Below are 11,399 nucleotides of genomic sequence, written 5' to 3'. Positions count from 1 at the left end.
GATCATATGTACAAAAGGCGTTCGAAATTTGCACCGTTTGCTCGAGTACTACTATTGGACCACCCAATCATCCCTTCATGACCAAGAACAACCGCTGCACGTGCAGCGACGTACGTCATCTGATGACGTCAAATGTTCGACGTTTCTCAACCATTTTTGTGCCATTTCCAGGCATTTGGGACCCCATATGCCTTTGTATTAAATTACCTGTCTCAGCGTCATCTACGACGTTTCGGTGGTTTTTAAACATTAATAAGAATCACGCTGTGGACGTATACTCCTCACATTACAGTTTTTGTTGGAGAGTTCGGCGCGTACCACTATCAGTATCTCCCTTTCCGTAACCAGGCGCCAGTGGTACCCGGTCGTCAAGTCTTCATGTGAGTTCGAATCTCTCAAATTTTACCTTCAGGTCTTTATGCGAGCTGTATATAGGAAGCAATATATTGGATAGCTGTTCCAGACCGAGCGAGGTGGCGCAGCAGTGGTAGCACACAGGACTCGCATTCGGGAGGACGACGGTTCAATCCCGCGTCCGGCCATCCTGATTTAGGTTTTCCGTGATTTCCCTAAATCGCTCCAGGCAAATGCTGGGATGGTTCCTTTGAAAGGGAACGGCTGGCTTCCTTCCCCATCCTTCCCTAATCCAATGAGACTGATGACCTCGCTGTTTGGTCTCTTCCCCCCAAACAACCCAACCCAACCCAACTGTTCTAGGAAAGTACACACTCGGAATTTTAACAGGAAACCACACCGAGATATACACTGCCTCTTTTGTAGCGTCTGCACGTGGATTGGATTAACATCCCCGCGACACTTTCTGGCTTACCGAGTGGACGAAAATAGTTGCTCTTCTTTCGAACGCTATCAAGGAAAGTGTCAGGGAAATACTCAGGTATCAGTCATCGATGGAGTCGGGTTGAACTACACTCCAAGAAGATTTTTCCAACCAATTTCGGCTTAGCATGCACCTTTCTTATGATTAGTTTTTAGTGGATATTCCACTTGAAATCGCTCCATACGCGCACTCCCAGTCATTTAAAGGATATGAGTATTAGCGGTTGGTCGTCTGTCGTATAATTCTGTCTCTTTGTGCACAATTCGTTACATTTGTCTACGACGGCTCCTTCTGCAAAGGTGCCGGTTTTCTGTAGGTCTTTCCGTGTTTCACTATAATTTTCTAGCACTGAGACTGATCTATATAGCTGCTATGGAGATATAAAGAGAGTTGCACGTAATAGACAGGCTTGGAAAGATGCAAAAAAGAAATCTTCTGACTGAACACACGAAAAAGCATGGGAATTTTGCAGACCTTCAATAATCGCACTTAATGTATGAAATATAGCTTATACATTGGACAAAGTACTTTGACTTGAAAGGCGACCACTTCGAAAACCTGGGAACTATTGTACCTAAAACGGACACTTCCAGAACGAGAACGTTTCACCTTGCCCTCGCAGAGGCCGCATCGCAATAACAAGTCAACATTCCTCCAGGTTCACTTTGTTGTCTGCATAATTCTGATAAATGAGCAGATTACTCATAGTGGAAGGGTTATGAGTATTAGGGTGTTTTCTCACATGTGTAACCAGGTGAAAGAAATGTGTCGTGCTACACGGTGATTGGTCGATGTCGTGGATGTGGGGGAACTCAAGGAAATGGTGCGCCTGGTCTGGTCACAAACTTCCGGTGAGGCTTCCCGCAGTCTTATCGCAACAGCTGAGGACACAAGCCGCTCTGTCCACAGCGCTCCGCTGTCCTCCAGAGACTGCACCGCCCGTGCGCTGAAACCAGGCGGCAATCGACACCGCACTAAATACTAACAAGGTACGCGGCACGCACGCTTTTATGAATCTCCAAGTGATGTGATTCTCCAATACATCACCGAAAGTCAATCAATGAGAATTAACAGATCTCTGGTTTTTCTGTAAAACAATGTGAATTTTTCGTACACAGAATGACTACTGTTAGTATGATTTTTGTTACGGTATTTTCCAAAATTTTTAACTTATTCATCGCACAGTTGTTGGTTTGAAGCGTTGACTGACAAAGTCGGTCCCGACCGTAGCGGACAGTACAGTTGTCACTTGCCTAGCGGCAGCCACGGTAAAGTCGAGAGAAGTGAGCATTGTTAAATCGGAGCCCAAAGATGGGGTAATTATGGTGGAAAATGACTTAAAGAGCACGTGTTTCGGTGTGCCATACAGGGTGAATCACCCAAAACTTGCACAGCAAAATTGCGGAAATGAAAAATGCTATTGATATGTGGTTTTCTCAGAATGGATTGGTGGTCAGGAGCCTGTATTGTTAGCCAATCAACAGATGGTAATAATAGAAATTGGATTTTTTGTGCAAACACACACTTTCTTAAATGGAACAATTCCGATTGACATTAACAAATTAAAAGTGGGCAAATTGGAATGCCAATTTTTTTTTTTCAGGAGACTAGTGAGAATCGTTTATAAGGTATCGTATTTTGAAAAGTTTCCACCCCGACACCTGTTTGTGCTACTCAATCTGCATAGTTGCTAGATACGATGTTATTATGCTTGCTTGCAATATGCTTGTGTGTTCCTTGAGTGTATTGCGACTTGCTAATCAATTAGTGTGTGATAGTCCAAGCAGTAGATCGTGAGTGGGCGATGAGATTTACCAATGCAGAAAAAGCCGACATGCTGAAGGTGTATGGACAGTCGAGAGCTGGCCGGAGTGGCCGAGCGGTTCTAGGCGCTACAGTCTGGAGCCGCGAGACAGCTACGGTCGCAGATTCGAATCCTGCCTCGGGCATGGTTAGTTAGGTTTAAGCAGTTCTAAGTTCTAGGGGACTGATGACCTCAGAAGTTAAGGCCCATAGTGCTCAGAGCCATTTGAAGCATTTTTTGAAGCATTGCGGGCAGGGCCCTCCGACCTTCTCGTGACTTTGACGGCCCAACGCGCCACTTGGCCACAGTTTGGCACGATACCCCTCAGGAGGACATCCAACAACACTATTAATCGATGACAAGCAAAATAACTGCCTGTATAAGGGCGCAGATAGACCAACGCGTTATTGACTTGCTCAGTTTGTGAAGCTCTTTCTCTTGAATAAATTGTCAATTTTTTTCTGAAATTGCAGTCATTTCTTTTTTTGTACTTGTACATCACACGTACCAATTTCCGTCTCCTTAAGTTAATTCCTTGGTTGTGCATCGATATTTTTCAATATATTTCACAGTAGACTTGCTCTTTAATAATTTTCTGCTGGGAAGAATGAAGATAAAGCCGTTCAAAAGGTTATCAGAAAGACATTATTTAGTTCGAAGAAAGAAAATGATAAATTAATTCAGCTTGACACACAAGTAGACAGCCACCATTTGCGCAATAGCTGTGCGTCATTAACTCATTATAATTTCCAGTTTCGGTCAAACAACAGACCATCCCCACGCATTAAAAAGTAGGTCACTGCATCCGTGTGGCGAGCCCCCATAAGTAGAATGCGTCCCGTATCACTCGCTTCGCACGGGATGGGGAAGCACGTGACCGGCAGTTATTTCACTCACTGACACGTTGGGCCGCATCCGCTGGGTGCGGGGGCAACAGGCGAACGGCCCACCACCCGACTACGGAAACATGAATCCAATGTAGCTTCTCCACAATGTAGCGGTGACAGCAGGCCTTGCAAACGTTGGAATGTACTTAGAATCGGATTTTCTTTTGTTGATTTTGCGTGTTTCCTATGGAGAGAAGGTGTGCTCCTCTATGCCTGAGATTCACCAAGTATTGGTACAGTCCCTGAGAATGCACTGAGGTGACAAAAGTCATGGGATACCTCCTAATATCGTGGCAGACCCCCGCTAACCCTGCGTAGTACAGCAACTCGACGTGGTATAGGCTCAATAAGTCGTTGAAAGTCCGCTGCAGAAATATTGAGAAATGCTGCACCTATAGCTGTCCATAATTGCGAAATGTTTCCCCTGCAGGATTTTGTATACGAACTGACATCTCTATTATGTCCCATAAATGTTCGATGGGATTCATGCTGGGCGATCTGGGTGGCCAAACCATTCACTCGGATTTTTCAAAATCGCGAACAATTGTGGCCCGGTAATACGACGCATTCTCATCCATAAAAATTCCATCGTTGTTTGGGAAAATGAAGTCCATGGACGTCTGCAAATGGCCTCCACGTCGCCGAACATACCGGTTTTCCATTGGTCTTGGGTTCAACTGATATGGTCAGAACCCCAGGAGAGACGCTGCAGCCGATGTCGTGCTGTTAGCAAAGGCAGTCGCGTCGATCGTCTGCTACCATAACCCATAATTTCGCAGCACTGTCCTAACGGACACATTCGTCGTACGTCTCACATTTACTTCTGCGGTTATTTCACTCAGTCTTGATTGTCTGTTAGCACTGATACCTCTACTGTCGGTCGTTAAGTGAAGCTGACGACTACTGCTTTGTCCGTAGTGAGAGGTAATGCCTGAAATTTTGTATTCTTGGTACATCCTCCCGACGGAGATTCGAGTCCTCCCTCGGGCATGGATGTGTGGGTTGTTCTTAGCATATGTTAGTTTGCGTTAGTTTAAGTAGTGTGTGAGCATAGGGACCGACGATGACCTCTGTAGTTTGGTCCCTTAAGAACTCACACACATTTGAACATTTGGTACATCCTTGACACTGTGGATCTCGGATTACTGAATCCCCTAACGATTTGCGAATTGGAGTATCCCTTGGGGCTAGCTAAAACTACTATTCCGCGTGCAAAGTCTGCTAACTGCCGTCGTGCGGCCACAACCACGTCTGAAACCTTTTCACATGAATGACCTGAGTACAAATGACAGCTCCGTCAATGCGCTGCCCTTTTATAGCTTGTCTACGCTGTACTACATATATATGTGTATCTGCATGCCGCTGTACCATGACTTTTGTCATCTCATTGTGGACGTACAACGAAAATTAATCGAATACTGAATGTCACTGATTTAACTGTGAAACTGGAAATTGTTGTGAATGAATAGCTGGCGAAATAATGCTCGCTTTCAGTCTGCAGTTAAAATCGTACTCGCTATAGAAAATATTTACGTTTAGGAACGTGTCAGCTAATTATAATTGTCAGCCATATTTATGATTAACAAAAAAACTTCAGTCCAGCTACAAAGTAGGTTCTCGTGTGTCAATTGAGCAAATGAACAAATAGGGCTCGTTACACTCGATAATGTTAACTGCACTGAACTGAAAGCGGGCGAAAAGACATGGTGTAGTGGTAAGGAAAGCGCATCGCACATGGACACACTGCAAATTCTTAGTGCGCGCGCAAGTGGTCACGTGCGCATTACATCCTCATGGCCTTGAACAGTGCTCTCTTGGTTGCGTCATTTGGCGAGGCAGCATCCGTGATCTTCGGTAACTTCCGCCAAGCTAAGCGATGTGCATTTGCACTTTCTATCTTACACGGCAGCCGCACGCAGACCGCTTCGTTGGGCCACGAGCCTGCAGTGCTCTTTTAAGAACAGTGGTTTATTGTTGACTGAAACGAATAATCTTTATGAAGAAGGGGTAGATTGCTATTGTGCAAAATACAGTTTTTCACAAATAAATTAGATTCGAAAGATATCGCATGTACTACTGTATTGTTCTTCTTTTTACATTATTGAAGTATCCATTCTCATAGGTGTGTCCGTAATGTAGCATCGATAAGATGCCATTTCAATATTCGCGACAATAGACAACGGTCCTTGGGCCTCTGCCGCTACATTACACCTGCAGGCATCAAGATATTTTAGGTTACATGGAGCACCAACCAAGAGCGAAATTTGTCCGCGTTACAATATGCTACAAATCTTGTAACATGTATTTATTTTAAGTGATTGTGTTTGAAATGTGAAATCAATTTAAAAGTGCTCACTGACGTTATAACCAATAACGTAATGTTTGGAACTTATAGGGTGTCCGAAATTGCACAAGTTAATAAACTATTTTTTCTTGTGAAAGGTATAATAAGTAACAGTGGTCAAAATTTGGACACTGAAAGTTTGTATAAACTAGAAACATTCAGTCTGTCCTTACATTTATTTTGTCTATTCACTCTTTGTTCTGATAACTGAACGCAGCATTTTTTCCCTTGACATAAAGCTCCAAAAACAGACATAAAGGCACTCTCACAAATATAGGTTACGTATATTGAATACTATCAACAAACACTCTTCAACAGAAGAGTATACTGTAGTCCGTGCATGACAATTACCCCTGCATGAAAAATGGCTGATGCTGAATAACGGATGGAGTATGTGCACATGACTAAGAAAATGTAATAGTACAAAAAGGTAACAAAGACATAGCAACAAATTTACTTGGCAAAACAGGAGTTCTCAGAATGAGATACTGCAGTTACTGCTTGCCGCGGCTGCCAGATGAAATTTACACACAATTTGAATTACGGTCACCGTTAGTACTAGCCCAGGTCAAAATATGCCCTTGACCACAGAAGTTGTATTCTTTATTTCCATTTTTTTACATTTTAACCGAATAATAGTTTATAACTTGAAATACAAATATAAAAATGCCCATAAGCATAAATTGAGGTGACGAAAGTCATCGGATACATCCTAATATTGTGTCGGACGTCCTTTTGTGCGGCTTTGTGCAGCTACGCGACGTGGCATGGACTCAACTTATCGTTGGAAGTCCACTGCAGAGATACTGAGCCATGCTGCCTCTATAGCCGTCCACAATTAAGAAGGTATTGACGGCTCAGGATTTTGTGCACGAACTAACCTCTCGACTATGTCCCATAAATGCTCGACGGGGTTCACGTCGGGCGATCTGGGTGGTCAGATCATTAGATCTAATTGTCCAGAATGTTCTCCAAACCAGTCGCGAACAATTCTGGCTCGGTGACGATGCATTCTCATTCATGAAAATTTCGATGTTGTTTGGGATCATGGTGTCCATGAATGACTGCAAATGGTCTCCAAGTAGCCGAACATAAATATTTCCAATCAATGATCGGTATAGTTGGACCAGAGGACCAATCCATTAATTGCTAACATAGTCCACGCCACTATGGAGCAACCACCACGTTGCCCAGTGCCTCGTTCACAACTTGTATCCATGGCATCGTTGGGTCTGCACCACATTCGAACCCTACCATCAGCTCCTACAAGCTGAAATCGGGATTCATCTGATCAGGCCACGGTTAGCCAGTCGTCTGGGATCCAACCGATAGGGTCACGACATCAGGAAAGGCGCTGTAAGTTATGTCGTGCTGTTAGGTAAGATACTCGCGTCGGTCGTTTGCTGCCGTAGTCCATTAACGCCTAATTTCGCCGCACTGTTCTAACAGATGCATTCATCATACATCCCACATTGATTTCTGCGGGTTATTTCGCGCAGCGTTGTTTGTCAGTTAGCACTGACAACTCTATTACAACGCCGTTACACTCGATCGTCAAGTGAAGGCCGTCGGTCACTGCTTTGTTCCTGGTGAGAGGTAACGCCTGAAATTGGTTATTCTCGTCACACTCTTGACATTGTACGCCTCGGAATACTGTCTTCCCTAACGATTTCAGAAGTGGAATGTCCCTTGGGTCTAGCTCCAACAACCAATCCGCGTTAATTTCTGTTAATTGCTGTCGTGCGGCCATAATAGCTTTGGACACCTTTCCACATAAATCAAATGAGTACAAATGACAGTCCCACCAATTCATTGCCCTTTTATACCTTGTGTGCGTGGTACTACCACCATCCGTATTTGTGCATATCAATATCCCATGATTCTGTCACTTCAGTGTAGGATGTTCGTTATAATTTTTTAATTAAAGAAAAATGGAGGAGAAAGTTTTGCCTATGCTTGGTCGTTCGAGGATTACGTCACAAGGTCACTGGACAAAATATTAGTCACCCCGAGGAGCCATCAAGCCACTATCGTGGTACCACAGGCTCTCCCATTGGTAATACCCTGTTCCACATTTCTCTTCGCGATTGCTGTATCCATAAGATACCACTCCCCACACAGCTACAAACTTGCAGAAGTCCAAACTGCTTAGGTATCACCCCATGTTCGAGATACAACGACGGAAAAAACGGCTACAACAAAAAAAAATTAATTTACAGTAATGAGATTTCGGAAATACGCATTTGTAGATAACATAGTTAATTGTTCAACATTTCATTGGTTATTACAAGCACGAGATTAGTCATTGCTTATGTGAAATGCTGGTACATTAATAACCAGTGTAACCCCCACTGTCTTGAATGCAACGTCGCAAACGTGCATGCAGTTTTGTTGTACAGGAGCCGGATGTCAGTTTGTGGTCAGTCAACACAGGGCAGTTAATACTGGTTGTGAATAACGCTAGAGTTGTCGTCGGGATGATGTCTCTTATGTGCTCTATTGGAGACAGATCTGGTGATTCAGCAGCCCGAGGCAACATGTCGACACTCTGAAGAGCACATTGGGTTACAAAAGCGTTATGAGGGCGAGCGTCATGCTGTTGGAAAATACCTCCTAGTATACTGTTCACGAATGGCAGTGTAACAGGTCGAATCGCCAGACTGACGCATAGACTTGCAGTCAGGGGGTGTGGGATAACCAACACACGGGCGTCACTGGCACCGAGGCAGAATCAGCTTTTGTCAGGAAACGTAACGATCCTCCACCCTGTCTTCAAATGGATTCTCGCTTCGTCGGTCGGTGTGGCCGAGCGGTGTTAGGCGCTACGGTTTGGAACCGCGAGACCGCTACGGTCGCAGGTACGAATCCTGCTTCGGGCGTGGATGTGTGTGATGTCCTTAGGGTAGTTAGGTTTAATTAGTTATAAGTTCTAGGCGACTGATGACCTCAGAAGCTAAGTCGCATAGTGCTCAGAGCCATTTTTGATTCTCGTTTGACAGCACTGAAGCCGCATTTGCCGATGTTTTCATGTCAGTGGAATGCATGCAACGGGGGGTATCACTCGGGCTGTCCTTGATGTAACCGATATGTGATGGTTCATTGTTTCACTGTGATGCCAACTGGTGCTCACATTGCTGCTGCAGATGCAGCACTATGCGCTCTAGCCATACGCCGAACACGATGGTCTTCCTCTCGGCAGTGCCACGTAGCAGTCCGGACAGAGCCCCGTCTCTTTACATACTTATTGACCACCGCTGCCAACAATCATGTACTGTGGCTACATACCTGTCAAGTCTTTCTGCAATATCGCAGAAGGGATACACAGATTCTCGTAACCCTATTAGACGACCTCTTTCAAACGCACTCTTGTCTTCATAATGGCGGCTTTGGCACCTTAAAGGCATTCTTGACAAACATCAACTCACCACGTCCAATTTGAAAGGTGACTAACGCTCACGACCGTTACAGTGTATATTTAATGCAACCCTGATTTGCATCCTCACAGTGCGGCAAAATCTGAACAGTCGTCATCTTTCACATGTGGAAACACGTCTACCAATGTGTATCTTACGTCGCACAAGTCCTTCTTGGTGTTGCGATTTTTTTTTCCGCCAGTATAGTTCCAAAGATTTCTATGGGGCTGAGAACAGGTAATTTAGCGGGCTGGTCGAGGTGTGATCGCGTGATCTGAGTGTTCGATAAAACAGAAACGTATATGTTCAGACTCTTGAACGTGGCTCGTGTAATCTTGAAAGACGAGAATGTCTACAGCATAGTCTACTCCTCTTGAAGATGTAGAAGAAAGATAAGAATTTGACCTACGATAATGGTGAAATAAACATATCAATTCATGAAACTTCCTGGCAGATTAAAACTGTGTGCCCGACCGAGACTCGAACTCGGGACCTTCGCCTTTCGCGGGCAAGTGCTCTACCAACTGAGCTACCGAAGCACGACTCACGACCGGTACTCACAGCTTTACTTCTGCCAGTACCTCGTCTCCTACCTTCCAAACTTTACAGAAGCTCTCCTGCGAACCTTGCAGAACTAGCAACTTGTGAATAACGCTAGAGTTGTCGTCGGGATGATGTCTCATATGTGCTCTATTGGAGACAGATCTGTCATGTTGACGGACAAGTCTTGGTACGGAAAACACTGCCAACTCCAGCCTGGACTACACTCACCACACTATGCGGGTTGCCGTGTGGGGTAGCCGCGCAATCTCAGTCGCCTTGCCACGGTTCGCGCGGCTCTACGCGTCGGAGGTTCGAGTCCTCTGTTCGCTCGTCGGTGTGTGTATTGTCCGTAGCGTAAGTTAGTTTAAGTTACATTAAGTAGTGTGTAAGCCTAGGGACCGATGACCTAAGCAGTTTGGTCCCATAGGAACTTAGCACAGCCACGATGTGGGTTAAGTGCCTCATCAGGCCGCTGTTGCGCTACACGCCTTGCATCATTTGTAAAGAGGTGAAGTCGCAGCTCGTCTGACCACACACATCGCCTCCAGCAAGCTGCTGCCCAGTTTCTTTGTTCCTTGGCCAGCAGCATTACCTGTCATGTGGACAATGGCCTTTTGAGAAGTAGCCAGATCCAAATGACCGCCGCACGCAGTTTCTCTTCGGAACGTTCGCTCGGAAGCTGTTTGAGATGAATCTGCCTCTCTGACAGCAGTACCTACTGTCGAGTGTGAAACCGTACGTCACTGACAATGGGTGATAATCGTCTTCGGTCCTTGCAGTTAACGTCCTGTACGATCACTGTTTTTACTCCGTCTTACCTGCCTGCCAGTGTTGTGAACAAATTGGACAGTCTGCGTTGATACACGAACTATCGGGACACTTGCGGTAGTGTGCTAAAAAGTAATAGCTCCATATTTTTATAATGTGAAAATTCCTAAAGATTTTTAAATAAAACGAGCGTTATTAACATTCTACATCATTGTTCTTCATGTATGCATATTTGAAGTCTTCTGCCGCTAGAGGTCTCCGAATCATACCGTGTAACGAAAAACAGTCAGCCCACAGTACGATGCACCTAATGTCGCCGTGCACACACAAGGGATACCAAACGTTACGTGACACCGCGCCGTCGGCAAACGGCACAGCACGGAAGGATCTAGTAAACGTTATTTTGCGCTCTCTCAGGGCTTTCCTGCGGCAATTGTAGGCTTTAGTTGGCTCACAAACAATATAGTTTCTTCACGAAAATGGACGCACATAAAACTGCTACGTTAGCTGTATTAAAACGCACACTCCTCCGTTGTCCATACGCTAGTCATGTTGTTCTGTCTGTCATATAGATCAATAGAAACCTCAGTATCCTTCAACATGAGTGGTTCTAGGCGCTTCAGTCTGAAACCGCGCGACCGCTACGGTCGCAGGTTCGAATCCTGCCTCGGGTATGGATGTGTGTGATGTCCTTAGGTTAGTTAGGTTTAAGTAGTTTTAAGTTCTAGGGGACTGATGACCTAAGATGTTAAGTCTCATAGTGCTCAGAGCCATTTGAACCTTCAACATGTGATAAGACAAA

At 44.9% G+C, this 11,399-nt stretch overlaps 1 protein-coding gene across 1 annotated transcript in view; it reads left to right on the top strand.

Moving 5' to 3' along the window:
• Positions 1-1,713: 1,713 nt before the first annotated feature.
• The window catches only part of LOC126456876 (uncharacterized), a 288,788-nt gene continuing 279,102 nt past the window's right edge, over positions 1,714-11,399 (top strand). The window contains exon 1 of the mRNA XM_050092697.1: positions 1,714-1,827. The gene's annotated coding sequence lies outside the window, so the exon portion shown is untranslated. The remainder of the gene's footprint in view (positions 1,828-11,399) is intronic.

This window comes from Schistocerca serialis, chromosome 2 (assembly GCF_023864345.2).
Source record: "Schistocerca serialis cubense isolate TAMUIC-IGC-003099 chromosome 2, iqSchSeri2.2, whole genome shotgun sequence".
In the NCBI taxonomy this organism is placed as follows: Eukaryota; Metazoa; Arthropoda; class Insecta; order Orthoptera; family Acrididae; genus Schistocerca; species Schistocerca serialis.
Note: the sequence above shows the minus strand (reverse complement) of the source record. Positions and strands in the feature narration are given on the sequence as shown.